Source organism: Homalodisca vitripennis, chromosome 5, assembly GCF_021130785.1.
Source record: "Homalodisca vitripennis isolate AUS2020 chromosome 5, UT_GWSS_2.1, whole genome shotgun sequence".
NCBI classification, from domain to species: domain Eukaryota; kingdom Metazoa; phylum Arthropoda; class Insecta; order Hemiptera; family Cicadellidae; genus Homalodisca; species Homalodisca vitripennis.
Window position 1 is genome coordinate 24019404 of NC_060211.1, and position 18854 is coordinate 24038257.

General features: G+C 35.9%; 1 protein-coding gene across 1 annotated transcript in view; it reads left to right on the forward strand.

Moving 5' to 3' along the window:
* The window catches only part of LOC124361858 (tubulin monoglutamylase TTLL4-like), a 79946-nt gene that overhangs the window by 59743 nt on the left and 1349 nt on the right, over positions 1-18854 (forward strand). The gene's annotated exons all lie outside the window — the stretch shown is intronic.

An 18854-nucleotide genomic window follows, 5' to 3' on the forward strand; every position in this document is an offset into this window, starting at 1 on the left:
ATGTAATATTTTCTCCAACTGTTATTGTTATCATACACATTATTTCTCCAGAATATATGAACATTTAATACAATAAATTTTAAATGCGTTGGGTTTGTAGATAGTTTTAATGTGCAAGATTAAATCTTATATGAAATTATGATTCAGAAAGGTTATTGGATTATTTAATAAAACCTGAAGTGGTAAAAACTTGGAATCAAGTTTGTAATCTGAATTCGAGACACGTTTAAGATAGTGTTATAGGTTTTTTTAGAATCTGCTTTATTCTTAGTTGAAAATAACACAGGAATTGGTATTGAATTCAGAATAGAGACTACAATTTTGGTACTGGTATTAGATACAAATATTTGTTGTGTTGGCTATCCCAGCTCAAATCAGGATCAGCTTTACAGCATTTTTGGAGTGAGTGGAGAAAAGGTAAACAAACTTGCCTGTAATAAAGTACACGTAGAATGTAACCTGAATCTATAATGTCAGTTGTATTTCTCTTAAAATACAATTTTACTTATATAACAATGAATGGTGTATGAATAAAAATTCAAACGCAGGAAGTTGAAAATTTTCTTTGTATAATAATGTAATTTTCTCCTCGGAAGAAAAATCAAATGGGTATATGTGTATTTGATTATAAGTCATCAAGTACTACATCCCAGGTTCTTTTCCCTATACAGCAGGGCTGCGTTAATCCAAATATTTGTTTGCTTAAGACATTTATATTATTAAAATGGTGGGATTACTGTGAAAATACTAATAAAACATCAGACATGCGTTAATATTAATTCCTGCAGGCTTTCGGGTTGTGACAGAAAATGTAAAAATACAGAGTAGTTACGGCTGAAAGTTATTGGAATCACTGTGGGTTCGGATTAATGCAACCTGTCTGTATTCATTGATCGTACATCACTTAAAACTTCCATACATTAAGTGAATGAGCCTTGAATAATTAATCATTCTACTAATTACCATTCTCAAGGTAAAAGGGCAGATATATGTTAGTGTGGCTTGAACTTCCTACATGTTCTGGAAACTTACTTTGTTCTTCCACTTTAACTTTCAGAAAAGCTTATGATTGATTGAAATTATATAAAACTGATAATATAAGATAAATGAGTACTAATCAATGAGTTATCGTATGAAATATACAGAAAATGTCTGGAAGTTCATAACATCACATCAGAGTCAATGATGCATTCAACAGTGACTGGATAAATCCTTTCTTCCTAGCTTTTAAAAACAAAATATGTTAAATGCACTTAAGCAAACGGACAGAGTTTAATTTTTAGTAAATTAGTTAAAATATACAGACATTATGCACATAAAATCTTGTTAATTCCTCATTTAGTGGGTAATTGAATATATCGAGCTAGTCCAATAAAAAAGTCATTGCCCTCAGGAGGTGAAAAATATATTTTTTAATTATGTTTGGATATTCTCTTTAATTTAATAAGATAAATTTAATATTTTTTATGTCAAACCTTTTGAGCCATGATTATATTTCTAGAATAAAACTGTACAATCGATTGTGACTACTCGAAACACTGATAATAGTCAAACTTTTTACATAAAATAAAATAATTAATTAATGTGTCTATTTTTGTACTTTACCTTGTATAATCATCAATAGAATGTTGTATCATTATTTTAACCTTGGATCTGATAATAAATCACGTACTTCGTTCAACATGCATTTGTATGTACAGTATGTTTCAGATGATTAGTTTTTTATGTATCAGATGATGCATGTGTTTATTTTTACAGATAAAATATATATATTTGACAAAAAACACTCATACAGTAATGTAGAACAATGCATACAATATTAGTGAAATAAGTTGTAGCTAAAATGAAAGTATATACCGGACTGTACACAGTTAACTCTGGACACACTTGGCGTTGTTGCCCGATACCGGAAATGAGGAGATTGTAGGATATCGCGATATGTTGGTTAAGCCAAGATCAAATATGATGAATTCTACTCTACCACCATGAAAGTATATACTGTACTGTATACAGTCACTCTACCTACACACACTTGATGTTATTGCCTGGTACCAGAAATGAGAAGATGGTTGGATATCTCAAGGTGTTGGTTAAGCCAAGATCAAATATGAGGAATTCTTCTCTACCAGCATGAAAGTATATACTGTACTGTATACAGTCACTCTAGACACACTTAATGTTATTGCCTGGTACCCAAAACGAGAAAATTGTTGGATATCATGAGGTGATGTTAATGTGTGGTACCGGTAATGAGGAGATGGTTGGATATCGCCAGGTTTTGGTTAAGCCGAGATCAAATATGAGGGATCTACTATACCACCATGAAAGTATATACCGTACTGTATACAATCACTCTAGACACACTTGATGTTATTGCCTGGTACCGGAAATGAGGAGATGGTTGGGTATCGCAAGCTTTTTAAGCCGAGATCAAATATGAGGGATCTACTATACCACCATGAAAGTATATACCGTACTGTATACAATCACTCTAGACACACTTGATGTTATTGCCTGGTACCGGAAATGAGGAGATGGTTAGATATTGCAAGATTTTGTCTAAGCCAAATATGAGGGATCTACTATACCTCCATAAATCAAGTAGAATTTATTATATCACTAGAAGTTACTCACGGATTGCCTTGCAATTTCGTATGCTTTACATATGCACGAGTACTTCTTGTTCGAGTGAATTATATTTCCGACGCCGACGTAGTATGCCTTGTTGCCACGATAAAGAAAATCTGTCAAAATTGTAATATCGTAACATTAAATATGGCCATTGTAATTTAATGATGTCTTAGCATTTTTTTCTTCCATAATTTTGTCTTCTATCCCGATCAAGAAAATATGTATACAAGGTAAGAAAAAGCTTATTTCTCTCAAGACAACTAAGATTGGTTTTACAACCGACTTTATTTAAGCTTATAGTAAGTTAGATAGTGACTTTGTCCTTTATATTAGCATCACAGTACTGACCAAGCACAGGATAATTATTATTTGCTAAAATTTAGAGTTTATTTTCACAAAAACTTGTATTATCTTATCTGGATATTTTATTACTCAGTGCTAAACAGCGGTTGCAGAAAATCTAGAGATAAATGATGCTACTATCAAGCTCTCAGTATATTTTCAAGACTATAAACGTAACAAAATTGAAAATAGTGGTTAAACTATATAGTTAACACACAAAATATTTTATTAAATTTATCAGGTCTTTGAATATATTTCCTTGCTATAATACAACTTCAGAGACCAAGATGAAAGGACTAGCCTTGATAGTGAAAGAATTTATGATGTAATATGATGGAGCTCTATAATATTTTTTCAGACAGGAATAGACATATCAGGTACATATTATTTCAGTATCCAAGATTAAGATACTTTCACAGTTAAGAGGTATCGGCTGTTTGTTAATCCCGGTTTTTGCAAGCGTACCTTTAAAGTGGTCGTGCACCCTTCTACGTTGATGGATTAGTTGAAGAAGTACCTTTGGAATTGCTATAAGAATTGAAAATTATTTAGCATCTTGTGAATGTTTTATAAGTGATGCAAAATAGCTACCTTTCAACTAACAAAATCAACCGCCGTCTCCAACTCGTTCCGAGCAGTAGAATTCTACCGGGATCCGTACCGATGTTATCTTTTATGTTGTCGTGTTTTTGTCAAACACGATGTTTAGAATACATTTCTTGATCGGAACACAGTTGGTGTTGTTTAAACTGTTAACTATGAAAACCGACATGGAATTTGCTTACGGTATGCATGCATCTATTTCTGTGTGTACCCGATCCGTCAGGATTGTTTGTCTTTTTAGCTTTCCTCAACCGGATTGTATATAAGCGGCGTGACCATTGAATGATTTCTGTTACCATGGCAGAACTGCTGAGGTTAGACAGTCTGGTCTTCTGTCAATATGACAGAACACATTTCTGAAAGCTCAGCCGTAAACACTCTTACACGAGGCCAAATGTCCTGACGAGACTCAGAGGAGGAGCGAAATGGACAACGGAGCTAATAGTCTGCCCGGGGCCGCCTCCGCCAAGCCGCCACCAGGTGCCCACCACGCCAAAAGAGGTGGAGGAGTGTTGGGACTGAGGATCGCGCACCACACGAGCACAGTTATCAGTGAGCGTGGCAGAACTACTGACGTTCGATACTTTGGTGTTCTTTCAGTATGACAGAACACATTTCTTCCGGCTCAGCCGCAAGCATATATACGAAGTACAGAAAAACCAAACTCGATATGACACCATAAGTTATCAGCTATCAGTGTTGCAGATTACCAGTATATTATAAACTGTAGATGATATTGCACAAGTATAGGTACTACTTGTAGTAATAAAGAACGTTTATTATCGAACAGGATGACGGGAGAAAGAAAACTACCCGTCATGCCTTTTGTGCCATTCGTATCGGAGAACATATTATATCAGATGCAGGGAAACACCATGCCGAAGAGCGCTAAGTGTTTTCTAGATCTGACCGGAGCACGCCCCAACTCCGTGTACGTGGCAGTGAGTATACTTCAAAACAGTACCTCGATAGAAGGGGTTGTACTGCCAGAATGATTGGATATTATTAAACCGTTTTTTAAATAGTTTACTGTCTCGTTTTATTATATCTCCCTCGTTACCTTTTTGGGCAGGAATTATATTTACAGAGAAACCAAACTCAATACGACACTATAAGTTATCAGTTATCAGTGTTGCAGATTACCAGTATATTATAAACTATAGTGCACACGTATATGTACTGCTTGTAGTAATAAAGAACATTTATTATCATACAGAACAAATGAATAAAACTAAACATAAAATTATTCCATTTTATTACTCTGGAATGACCATTTCCGCCATAACTTTTCATAGAAAATACTCAATAGTAGGTGGAGTTATACTGAGACTCTTGTAACATATTAGTGGGTTCTCCTTAGATTCTATTTCTTTGGTATAATTTACGTTCAGCAATTTCTGTTCATCGGCTACCTTGGATATATAAATCTATTCACTTGCAATGAAACCTTTCGTTATATGTTTGTATATCTCAGTTATTGTGATTTAAAACATGAAATGGTTAAACAGGTTAATCAATATATTACCTGCATTTTTATAAAATACGGCATTCTAAGGAGTATAGCACACAGGTCAATGAAAAAGTAGTAGTTGTACAAAAGAATATTTATTAAACATACGTTAAAACATAAATGGTTCTCGTCCAAATTCTATCCCTTTGGGATTCAACACTTCCGCCGAAGCTTCGACGGCGGCTTGCTGTTGGCCTTCTCGAAGAGTGTCCGTATGTTGTTGTACAAATGTAACGGGAGTGGACGCCTGTGCTGTCCCTATCGCTGCTCTCTGATCATACTGGCCAGGGGGTAGTTCCAACAGATGCATTGATACTCCGAGTTGGAGTAAGCCATCGCGTAGTAAGTGGCCATGATGGTGTTTCCCGTCAACGCCTCGTACGTGGTGATGCCGAAGCACATCCACGTGAACAGTTCACTGGCCCTCAGGGCCTGCGCCAAGAACTGCTGGTGCACTTTCATGAAATGGCCCATGTGCTTGGCGTACGTGTTGGTGAATCTCGTGATTGACGAGACGATGTCGTCGGCGGCGTTGGCGTTGTTAATTGTGTTGGCCTTCTCGAAGAGAGTTTGGACGTTGTCGTACATCCGTAGAGAGGTGGACGCCTGCGTCTCCACGTCGGTCCACACTCTCATGGACGACGGCATGATGAGTGATTCGGCTTTCGTGTTGATCAAATCGGCCCCCGACTTCAGCGCGTAGCGGTCGTGCAACACCCGCACGTACTCCTCGCAACGGCTGCCGTCCATGTACTGCTTGAGAGGAGACGTCTTGTCGGCGGACGACTGGGTGAGGTACTTGCTCAGGTCGAGGCCGTTGCACTGGACCCGGTAGAATTCTCCCAATTTCTTTAGCAGTCTCAGCTCCAGATACCGGCCGCTGATGAACATGGGATTCTCCAGTGACACCACCAGCGGTTCGGGATCGATCTCGTGCAGCCCCTCCGCGATCTCTTTCAGCGCCTTGCGGAACACCAGGTCCAGGGACATTTTCTGCGGATCCCGTTTGCAACCGGGTTTCAATGCGTGTAAGATTGGTTTATTTTAACCTAGTTTGTAATTATGTATTAGGTTAGTTCTCTACCTGAAGAAGAGATCAGATTGCAGATCTCGAAACGTAGTGTTACTGTTTTCTTGTTTCACTGAACGATGGCAAATGTCCGGAAAAATCCTGTTTCCTTCACAATCCTTCCATCGTCAAAAATAACCTTCAAACAAAGAATTGATTCTCCTTCAGTTTTCAACCGGTTTTAATCTTAAAAACTGATTTGTAAACTAGATGAACATAAAATTTTATTTATAGAAGCAGAAAAATTTATTAATGTTTAGTAACAAAATTACTGTACAGAACTTTTATGGAAGTTTGAAAATGAAAATGTGCAGGTAGTCAATTTGTGGGCAATATTTTTTGATGAATTTTAAAATTTTTACTTGTTTTCATCCTCCCTTCAGAGAAAAGAGAAATTTTGTCAGCTTACTAAGAGATGAGCTTCAATGACGCTCAGCCAAATGCCATGGTTGGGACATGCACTGTCATAGAACCCATTCTTGTCTATGTAGAAATGAAGTGAAATTCCAAATTTAAAGTCTAGAGATAAATTTTTCTCGAGATATCTTCCCACATGATACATTCACACTTTATACTAGTAGGCCTACGACATATTTTAGAGCAGTGTTAAAATAATAAAAGTTTGGGAGAGCTAGTGAGGGTACTACGACGTAAGATGCACATATTGTACACAGTTGGTTTGCAAATGTATTTATTCTGCTATTTTCTCGTTGACATCATAGTTACCCATACGACCAATGTAAAGGAAATTGAAAATTGGTAACCCTCAGCTGAATTTCATCGAGTGACAGACACTATAATCGAACTCGGTCTTGGTAATATTAAAATGAATTTTCATGTAAAATTTCAAGGGTATAGGTCAGTTAGTTTTCAAGACGTCGTGCGGACAGATATACAGACGAGTAAAGAGAAATACATATTTTGCAGCCCTTCAACTGATAGGCTTCACTAATGCTGAGCCATAAAATTACTTTTTTAAATAAAAAGTATACAATATATCAACGCACATGTCCCCAGGAGGGTTCACTTCTGGTCGGTTTATACCTTTCGATTTAACCCAAACTGGGTACAGTAAAACGTATCACTAAAGGAGTTTTCACATGAGATCCATTCAAATTGGATAAAAAAACAAAGGTATAAAAATATAAAATGTCTATTATTCAGGAAAGATTTCGTTTGCCAGCATTTCAGTAAAAATAAGGCGATAATTAAGGTACCTAGTGCAAGTCTTACAGACAAGGAGTACAAAGCATGCATAATTTTTGAGTTTAGAAGAGTTAAAAAAATACTATAAAAATTATTTAAACCTCAAGGAAAGCCTCAACTGTGTGTAATGTAAATTTTGATCTCACACATTCTGTCAATGTTGCTTAAGCTTACAACTATTTAAGGTTTTCAGATTAAACCGTAAGCATTTTAAAGTCTTATTTTACGTGTGGAATATATCCAGATGCTGCTAAATCCTATCACGAAATTTCAATCATTGAATCATCCGATAATGACTATAAAATGTTAACCAACTTGGCCAATGCTGAGGTGAATCCTACTTTTAAACAAATTATTCACATGCACAGTTGGAGGAAACGCTATTTTGGAGACAGATCCAGAAGCGTTTTTGAAACCTGTAAAAACAAAAAGGCTTATCTAGGAAAAGGGATTTTGTGTAAATATTGATGAAAAATCGAAAACTGTAGCAGAAATAACTCCAATCATGCAATGACTACTCAAACAGAAAGATGCAATTATATACTTTTTGTGGATCATGTGACCAAACAAACACAATCCTTACATTTGTGTTTCCTGCTGAAAACCGAAGAAAACTACCACATAGCATTTAGTTTGCTTAAAAAGTGCTTGAATACAACACAGACAAGGTGACGATATTTCTGTTGAACGAAACTCTTTACACAAACTTTTTCCAAAGTCTAAGCTACTTCTGTGTACTTTTCATGTATGTCAACCGGTTTATAAGTAGCTGTGGGATATCAGAAACATGTGTTGAAAGAAGATATGAAAGCTAAATGAAACGCTTTCAATAGATGTAACAAGCTGACTGCAAGCAGGTGCGACCAGCTTGCACCTCAACAGAACAATGATATGAGGACTTGCAACAAGAAATTAAGAATCATAAAAAACGTACCTATGAATGTTATTTGTAAACTCTGTTAATATGATGACCCAAGGGAATGGTACAAACAATTACTGTGAAGCGTTCGTGCGCTTTTTGAAATATGTTGTATTACAATGATACGCACAATGATGATGATGAATATTCTTTGATTGAGTATATTTGCAACTCATTTGAAAACTACCATGAAACCACATTAATTGATTTTGCCAGTTATCGACGTGATTAAAAAAGATCAACAGATTATGAGCCACTATACCAAGTTTATTAAGTCTAGTACAAAATTGAATTTTGTCAAAATTGGTAAACCGAGTCTGTTAGCTCTGGCAAGAAAACATTATGTATTCCTTTAATGTAGATTTTGTAACTTGTAAAAGTAAATTTGGTAGAAGAGGCCGTTATTGTCACACGAATGAATAACAATATTCATGTTTGTCTACATACTATTACGCACGGTTATAGAAAGCTCAGTCTCGTGCAATAGATGCGGGCCCTCCTGAGTTCTAGTATCTACTCCACGCATCGGCAGACCCGGCCGAGCAATCGGTGAGACCACTTTGGGGTTGTAAATACGCGTGCGGGCGGCGGGCCTGACTGTGACACGACCACAAACTGGGAGGTGCAGAGGCTCTGTTCAATGTGCGATGTTACACAATCATCTCCTGCTCGTCCGCGCAGCTGGCCTACTGTTAGCCCTCAATGCACCGCATCATTCGCTCTGGCTGACCGAGTGACACAGATTATATACACTGAATAATAGAAATAACTACCGAGAGCATCAATTATTTCAGATCTTATCAGAAGGATAGCAATCTTGCATGTAAAATGCCTAATGCACCGAAGTGTACTCATTTAATCCCATATATAATTCTAAACATTATTTTTTCTGTTTACAGCCGAATAGGGTTCTAAATTTTAATCATTACACAGAATTTAACTGAATATTCTGTTAATTAATTGACTATTCCCTTTGGGGATTTTCTACATATTTAATATTTTGAATCATTGGTATTAATCCCAGATTCGACTCCCCTTAAACTGCATATACTTTGGTTAGTCCTCACCAGCTCCAAACTTTTGCGAGTATCATGGCTTTATCTGCGAGGGATATTATAACTATTGGTCCAACTTTAAGACAAGATTGATCTCTTCCACTGTGTGTATTGCTTCATGTAATATGGTAATATCAGATAATATTGGTAGGAAACCACCAAAAGATCAAACTATTTGGTCTTTATTTATTGGTATTAGGTAACAAGTAGCTGGAAAATGCATATAAGTTACAATAGATGAAAATTTGTTTATAAGCTAACATATATAACAATAATACGTACGTTATGATCTCATCTAATCCAAACAAAGAAGTCAGTGTATCACTACTTAATTAACTGGTTTTATGTGTCTTGTAACCTTGGTTGGGTTTTCAATTTTAAAAAAATCCTATATCATAGTATTGGATATAAAACTTAATTCACTATTTGTAATAGATAAAAGTTGAAAGAGTAACATAATAGAATATGTGCAATCTATGATTGCAAACATGCGTAATCTTTTTTCCCATTAAATTTATTTTACTGCTATCACACTACAATCAACAATTTGTTACGCAAAATACTACGGTTAAAGTAAAACCATATTAGATCGTAAATTTTATAGTGAAAGGAAGATTCAAATGTGATATTAATTTTAGAAAACCATTCAACTTGTTTTGTTTTAGTTCTAACGCATTTTTTGTTGCGCCGTTGTATCGTTTATAACGAAGAGGGTGTAGATTTATTATGTGTTAATAGATGGCAAGGTAAGTTCTTCCACAAATTGAAGATTAAACACTTACTATAAAGAAATGTTTTCGTCAAAATAATACACCTAGAATTCTTTCGTGTAGTGGTGTATGAGGTTAAAGATGTTTCATCGTCGTATTGAAATTATACGAGTAACTTAAAAATAATTACCTACATTTGGGTAAATATCAATTACATCAGTTAAGCACAAATCTAACTTTTAATTTAAAAGTAATTCTATAAAATCCAAGAAATAATATAACACAATATATGAAAACAATATTTCCTATTTACTGTTAATTTTACTACATTTTTCTTTAGAAGCAGACAATTTGACCCCAATTTGAAGTTTTTGTACCTATCTTAAGTAGCTTTTTTATTTCACTTAACGTAAAGTGTAGCGGAGTAGTACTGTTAGCGGGATGAGGAGTGTGGAGCCAGGTGACTGTAATCTACTGTCGGCAGTAGGCCATCGAAACATTGTATCCCTCCATGACTGCCCCCTCCATACGATTCGGCGTTGACGGAATGGGCTGTTTTCGATGTTGGCGGACTAGAGCTGATTCGGTCCTGGCGGACTGGTATGAATTCGGAGTTCGCGGACAGTTGAAGATTCTACTTTAAATTTTCCTGTAGCACCGATAAAGTCTACTCTTCGTCCGTCAACATCGAAGAGTTTCTACATCAGTCCGTGAGCTCCGAATTCATTCAACTCTGTAGGAATCTTTAATTTTCGCCTCTAAAAGACAAATGAGTCCGCCAGGACCGAATAACGAGAGACAGTCCGCCAACTCCAAATCATCCTAGATTCCGTTAGTGCCGAAAATTAGAATCGTCCGTTAGCCTCGAATATTTTATGTCCTAGTCCGATAGCTCCGAATAATTTGCTCTCAAGTCCGTGAACGGCGGATCATTCGGAGCTGACGCAAAGTATCGTTCGATACTTTTTCGGTAAAAATGCTCAATATTATTTTAATCTTATAAGTAAGTGGATACATGATTCTGTTCTCATAATTAATTCAGAAAAATCAATGTTTATATATATTTGCTTCCATGTTGAAACGGTTTGATGTGTTTATGTAACATATTTGAAAGTGTACAAAACCTGTTAATTTGAAATTAGATAAGAATTAGTGGGGTTGTCAATACAGCAGATTAACCGAGTCCATAAACCTTTTCTATTAAACTATGTCTCTATCTAAACCATATTAGGGTAAGTATCAAATATTAACTGTAAACGGTTATTGTGGTGGAGAGAAGCTTGAACGACTAAAATGGCAGAGGATTTAGGAATTTATCCAAACACATTATATACAAACATTCCTGAACATAATACATCTTAACAGTGCAACAAGAAAAAGTGATCTTTGTAAAAGAAGATTAAAAGGAGGTTCAAATAGTGATCTGTATGCTGAAATTGTTAAAACAAACATGGGACAAAAAGTTGCTACCTGTGGACTTTGTCCTAAACTAGCGCTGAGGAATCAGTCCAAGATTAAGGAAAACAACTATTAGACTAAATTATTAGCCTAGGACAGCTTTTGATGGATTTCAGAAATGTAATGACATTTCTTTCAAATAGTCTGAAGTGAATTAAATCAAATTCTTTATTGTCATTAAACACATTACAGTGCAATAGACATTGTCAATACAGTTAGTTTTTCCTTAAAACTATTACAAAGATAAGTTTAGGCCTATCCTACATTTATATTTGGCAAGCTAGTTAGAAGGAATCCCCTTCAAACCTACATTAATTAGGCTACTATTTGTTTTTACAATCTGACTCTGTTACAATCTCTTTTTTCTTTTGTTATATAACTGTGTACATTGGATCTTAGATTTAATTTTTTCAAATGGTCCTTAATATATAATAATATACAAAAGTAAAAAAAATGCAAGAGCGAGTTAGAATTCCTAGGTTTATGAAAGAGTTCTTACATGAATCTACGAGATTGTTTAATACCCACAATAGATCTTGCAATCGTTTTCTTTCAAAGAAAAACTCTCTTGGATCCTGCTGAGTTACCTCAGAGAGTAACTCTATATATCAAATGCACTTGAAAAGAGCATAATAGGCACTGAGTACCACCTTTGAGGTTGTGCATGTTTTTAGTTTCCCTATTAAATACAAAACTCAGAAGGTTAATGCATTGCCAGCTAGTATGGTTTTCCCAAGATAACTTACATTCCAAGGTTACACCTAGCAGTTTAACAGGCTGTGTCATGTTTCTTTGGGCTGAAAGTGATTTTTTTCTGTTTTTTCATTGTTTGCTACTAGCTTGTTTATTTAAAACAAAAAAGTAGACATTTGGTAATGTATAATGATGTAGCTTTTTTTGTTCTTCAATGACACTCAGACTGCTGTTAGCCATAAGAAATGTGGTGTCATCTGTATAGAACACTCGTGGTAGTAACAAAGCTAGATAAATCATTAATATAGACTAAGAACAAAAACCATCCCAGAACTGACCTCTGGGGAACACCTCAATGTACTTCTAAAAATTTGATTTAGCATTTTCAACTTTGACTAACTGCTTTCTATTACCCATAATTCCATAAAATCTAAGGTTTTCAATAACAATTTAATGTAACGCCATATCAAATGCCTTACATAAGTCTAGCAGCACAGCACATACATGTTTTTTGTCTTCAAAACCATTGAGTACATAGTTCACCACATTTTCAACAGCCTTAATTGTTGAATAGCCTTCAATAGAACCATACTGATCAGGGGATAGCAAATTGTTATATGAGAAGTATTTATCCAGTTGCATCTTAATAAGGCCTTCAAATATCTTAGAAGGTACCACAACACAAATGGACGATAGCTGCTTGGATACATCAAGTCACCCTGCTAAAGATTGGTACTACTACAGAAATCTTAAAACAGTGAGGGTAGTAACCTTCATCACATATCCTGTTAAATAAGTAAGCAAGAGGAGCTTTAAGTACATCAACTTGAAAGTGGAGATGTCAAAATTACACTTGTACAATTATTGTACTTATATTAATAATATTTTCCAGTTCCTGTTTATTTCTTACGTCTACGAGAATATATTACCTTTTCTCGTACATATTACCTTTCTGTCGCATCTGAGTGCGAATTTCTGCTTCTCTGCAGTAAACAGACTAGCAAATTTTTATTTATTTTGTGTTTTGTTTAGTTTTATAAAGGTTTTCTTTATAGGAATGTATGTGGTGTGTTTATATCTTGAAATATTACATAGCTAAGGGTGGTTTGAGTGTTTTTTGCTAGCTGCTTATGTTGGCCGGATTAACTTAAATGGTAACAAAAATAGATTATTATATTCTTAGTTATTATTTATGATTAAAGATGGGAAAAAATCTTCAACATCAGAATGTAGATATGGTAGGAAGAGCAGGTTTACCTTTGCCAGATTTGAAGGATGTTCCTCTTCTTTATAGAGTGTAATCTTTAATGTCTCTATGATGAATAAGAGGAATACCCCTTCAGTTGGTAAATGTAATCCTATCTTAATTCTTTATATATTATTCTTAGTAATTATTCATAGAGAAATGTGTATCAAATTCAGAACCAAAGATCGAGACCAATTATTGGTATCAAAATTGGAATGGAATATTTCTGTCATCCCTAATAAAAGTGGTGATACAGTTTATTTTTTTAAGAATAAGGCTATATTCTTATTTCCTTGTACAAAATGAGACAGGAATTGGAATGAAGACCACAGTTTTGGTATTGGAATCAAATTATTTTTCTATCGGTCCATAACTAAATATAAACAAATAGGAGAGAACAGGTGATATAACTAAAATTAAAGTTAAATGTAAGTCAAAACCTTTTTCCTTCCTAGTGGATCAAAAATATTTTTCAATATTGTGTTTCGTACAGTAAACTCAATAGATAAAATAATAGGTTTTAGATGTTTTGTTACTATATGAAATGAGAGAGTATTCCATTTCAGAATAATTTAAAAACAAAGTCATTCTAGATATAGGCATTACAGAGTTACAATGATATTAATACAACTATGAATAATGGCTCAAATGAGCCTAGCCTTATTGGCTAGTAAGTTTGATTTTTGGCTAGTATCTAAAGAGTTAAGCAGCAGACAATTGCAAACTATATTTACAAAGCCGGTTTCTGCCACTTTGACCATTCAGGAACTTAACCTGAGACAGGTATTGAGTATTGGGAAGATATCAATAAGAACAAATCTGAGACGGGTATTGAGTATTGGGAAGATATCAATAAGAACAAATCTGAGACAGGTATTGAGAATTGGGAAGATATAAATAAGAACAAATCTGAGATGGGTATTGAGTATTGGGAAGATATCAATAGGAACAAATCTGAGACAGGTATTGAGTATTGGGAAGATATCAATAAGAACAAATCTGAGACGGGTATTGAGTATTGGGAAGATATCAATAAGAACAAATCTGAGACAGGTATTGAGTATTGGGAAGATATCAATAGGAACAAATCTGAGACAGGTATTGAGAATTGGGAAGATATAAATAAGAACAGTGACATCGTATCAAAGCTGACTGTGAAGAGTGATAGTGCTGATATTTTGGCAGAGGTATTTGAATGCCTAGACAGGTGGATTTTCCATTAACACCTTCACTGCTGATCGTGTACAAGATTTGCTCTATGAACTGCACTATTCCTTTGCTTATCCTCTTATATCCTATTCTTTTTTTTGTTTTTAATAGCTTGTTGTGTGATGGATATGGGACTCCCACTTAGACTAAGATTGTTATTAGTTCTATTGGGTGGGTATCATTTCTTTCGATTTCTCTGTATTTATATTTATAAGAAAAACATTTTGAATTATATTGTTTTTATAGATACTTAAGAAATGCTTTTGTAGACATTTATTTACAAAACAAAGATTAGTATTATTCGCTGCTTCATCCAATGATCATATTAGAAAATCAGTTGCTTTTTACATTGAGGAGACTTTTAAATCTTAAACGATCTTAAGTTTTGTCTCAATAAAAGATCTAGTTGTAAGGAGCAAACATAAGATACACATTTTTCCACCAAATATTATTAATGATAAAATATTTCAAATGAAAACCATACAATGTTTAAGGTATGCATGAAATACTAGTTTTACAGAGCGTACCTGGTTTTGTGACTACAGTAAATTTAATAATCAGGGTGATGATCCAATCCAGAATAAGCTGGAAATCTTCCTCTAGAACCAGGAAAATCTCGTAAACAATTTTTTTGTCTCTAAGGACTTTTGAAGTCAAGAAGTAATTTGACAGCTCCTTGAATCAGGACCTGATTAATTGAAACATTGTATTTTATCAATAAAGATCAAAATACGTTTGAAAGCCCCATCTGATACCAGCTGCTTCAAATGAGCGGAGGGCTGAGCAGCAGAAGAAAAATGTAAAAACCTGGAATTGGTGGTGGATCAGCGGCGCCGTGTGTTACCACTCTGCCACTCATGTCTTTTGTGGCCAGTGTCGAACGTTCTCCATATGTACAATTTACAAACATAACATTTTAAGTCACCACTAATGCTCACCGCCCACCACTTACTGCTAGTGTTGTGGCCGAGGCTTCTGTTTGGTTTATGAATGATTGCTCCTCATACACACATTCTGTTTGGTTGTCAGATTACACAGGTTAAAACAAAGAAAGTTATGTTGTGTTTTGATATCACTGTCACTTCCAAACATTGACTGAATTAATTGCGTTTACACTGGAAAAAAGTTGTGCAAGTTTTGTGTTCGACAAATAAAAACAATTTGTGTAAAGAAACGCAAGAGCTCTCGTGAGCACTGCTGAGACAGTCTATTGTAACAGACAACTGCAAGAACTAATGAGCAGTATCGGCCATTAAAATTTCTATTATAAACATTATCGAACCATCACTGCCTTGTGAACAGACTTCATACTGACACCCGCAACAACTAGAGATACAGCTGTAGCAAGTATTTGTGACAGTTCTTGTGAGTAAAATTTCTTATCTTGTTCACATTATACGACAATAGTTGCATAAATTCTCTCGCAACTTTACTTGCCAGCCAGCTGAATCTACCATGCTCGCCAGTTTTCATCATCAGAACGACTTTGGCGGAGTGGCTGGATGATAGAAATCCCATCAGTTCTCCGATCTGATTGACTTTCCCACACACGTGATGATCAGACATTTCAAACTGTTTTAATAGTCCATCGTGTATGAGGAACCTTATGTCATGTTGTTTCGTAGTCCATGACTATAATCTAATGAAAACGTTGTGAATTGAACCACAACCTTTTTGTGTTCATTTACTTTGTAGTTGTGTTGTAGTGATGAGGTGATTCTATGCATGCATTATCATGCGAAGTCAATTACAAAGTATTTAAGAGCCAGTAATTGATAATGTTGATTGTGCTCTTATTCTGGAACAACTTAGGAAGGTACTGTTCTGCACTGACTCTACAGTTTGTGAATTAACTGCACTTCGGTAATTTTCATAGCAGATAACTTTCTTCATGTATTGGCCAGCAGTGAGATATATTCGGAGCTAAGATACTTTCGTGGGACTGTAACCAGGGCTGCCACCAACAATGAGAATTTAGAAAAGGTGGGACTATGCATGAATTTCGGGCTTCAGGAAGATATGCATGAATGGGATGGATAAATTTCAATACTTGATATGGCGGCTCTTTTCAATCAATTCCTATAACAATAGAAGTGCTTAAAATATGTTTGGAAAATTACTTGGAACCTTGTTATTTAATGGTTAATAAATTATTGATTCTTAAGACGCCACAAAATATTTTTAGTAAGTTTTCATTTGAATGAGTGCATGTTAATATATTTAGGAAAATATTTCTGGTTGTGTTACTAATTTTAAATGTAAGGATAACTTGAGTATTTTAGATACAAGCTATCTTTTAAAATTACATTTTCCAATAATTTTAAATAAAATAAATCTTTATTGTCATACCTTAAAGAGTCAACCAAATATCAGACACCATCAGCCAATATAAAGGACTGAAAGTCATCAGTGTCTAATATGGTTGGCTGACTTTGATGGTTGAGTAATTTTATTATTAAACACATAAACACGTTTATTAGCAGAAATAGTTTGCCAAGTTGTTGAATATCTAAATAATAAACCAATCATTATTTAGATTTATTTAGATATATTATTTAGACCAGACAGAAAGTTCCGAATGATTTATTGCACAGACGGACTGTCCTTAACTCCAAAATTAAGAGTTCTTCCTTAGATTTTTTTTTCCCCTTGGGGCGGCCTACTGCCATGCACTTAAGCCTCAAGGCTTTTTGCGCACCCCAGAAACACACCATGAGGCCCACCAGTCTACAACTTCAACAGTTCAACAAACCGCCGAAAACAACCTATCAAGTCCTCCTGGGAAAACTCACCACCCCTGTCCAAACTACCAAAGATGGCATACCGCTCTCTTGCTATTGCAGGGCAATCAAAGAGCTGGTGCTCAGCAGTCTCCTCCTGCTCATTACACCTTCCACAGAGCGGATCCTCCTGAAGGATGCCAACTCTGTGAAGATTAAGAGAGACTGATGTACTAAATTTTAAGTCTTTATGACCTTTCTATCACACAGATGGACGGAATGCCCTAGACTCCAAAATCAATAGAATTCTTCCTTAGATCAAGAGAAACTGATGTGCTGTTTTAAGTCTCTAAACTTCCTATCATATCCTATAGTTATCGCACAGATGGGCTGAAGAACAGGCTGCTCTTTGTCATTGCTTTGACTTTTTGACCCTAAAATCAATAGCATTCTTCCTTGGACCAAGGAAATAGTTACATACAGGGTTTGTCCGGAAAGTAATAGGACTGAGTCAATTAAAAAAAATGTATTGAGCAAATCGTTACAATTCTTTAAAAACTTTCAAGATAGGCTCCTTCTGCGTCGATGCAGCGCTGCCAGCGCGATTTCCAAGCATTGAAGGCGTCACAGAAGCCATTCTCCGGAATAGCCTTGAGAGCCGCGGTACAAGCTGCTTGGATCTCCTCTGTCGTCTCAAAATGATTGCCTTTTCAGGCGAGAAAACAAAAAAAGTCTGGGGGGGGCCACACCTGGGCTGTAGGGCGGCTGTGGAAGAGTTGGGATGTCGGCCTTGGTCAGGTAGCTGTTCACAAGAAAGGCGGTGTGAGCCGCAATTTCTGGTCGCCAGTGAGCACTTTTGGGACCATCTTCGCACACACTTTGCGCATGTTCAAATGCTCCGTCACGATTTCATGAACGACAGATTTCAGTAAATGTAACATCTGGGCAATTAAACGAATACTTTAGTCGACGGTCTGAGTTCAAAACTTTGGGCACACGAGTCACATTGTCAGTGTTTGTCGAAGTCGAAGGTCTTCCAGCACGGTCTTCATCAGCGACCTCTTCCCGGCCCTCCAAAAAGGCCTGGTGCCACCGAAACACACCACTTCTTGCTAAAGCAACACCTGGGTAAGCCTGCTTTATTATATCAAATGTCTCTGTCGCAGATTTACCGAGTTTCACACTGAATCTAATCGTGTACCTCTTCTTTAACGAACGCTGCATTTTCAGCTTGCACCACTCACAGAAACACGTCACGTCAAAATGCCTGTTCTGACTCTTCAGGTGCTCGGAGACAACTGACCAGCCTCTTGTTCGTTAGCTAGGAACTCCCTCTACCGAATCCAGTCGGTGCGCGCACGCTCCGAAGTACAGTCTCGGCGAATGAAAATCAGTCCTATTACTTTCCGGACAAACCCTGTACAATATTTTAAGTCCTACCAAGAGTCCTTGCACAAACAGACGTACTTCGGCATAGGTCCTG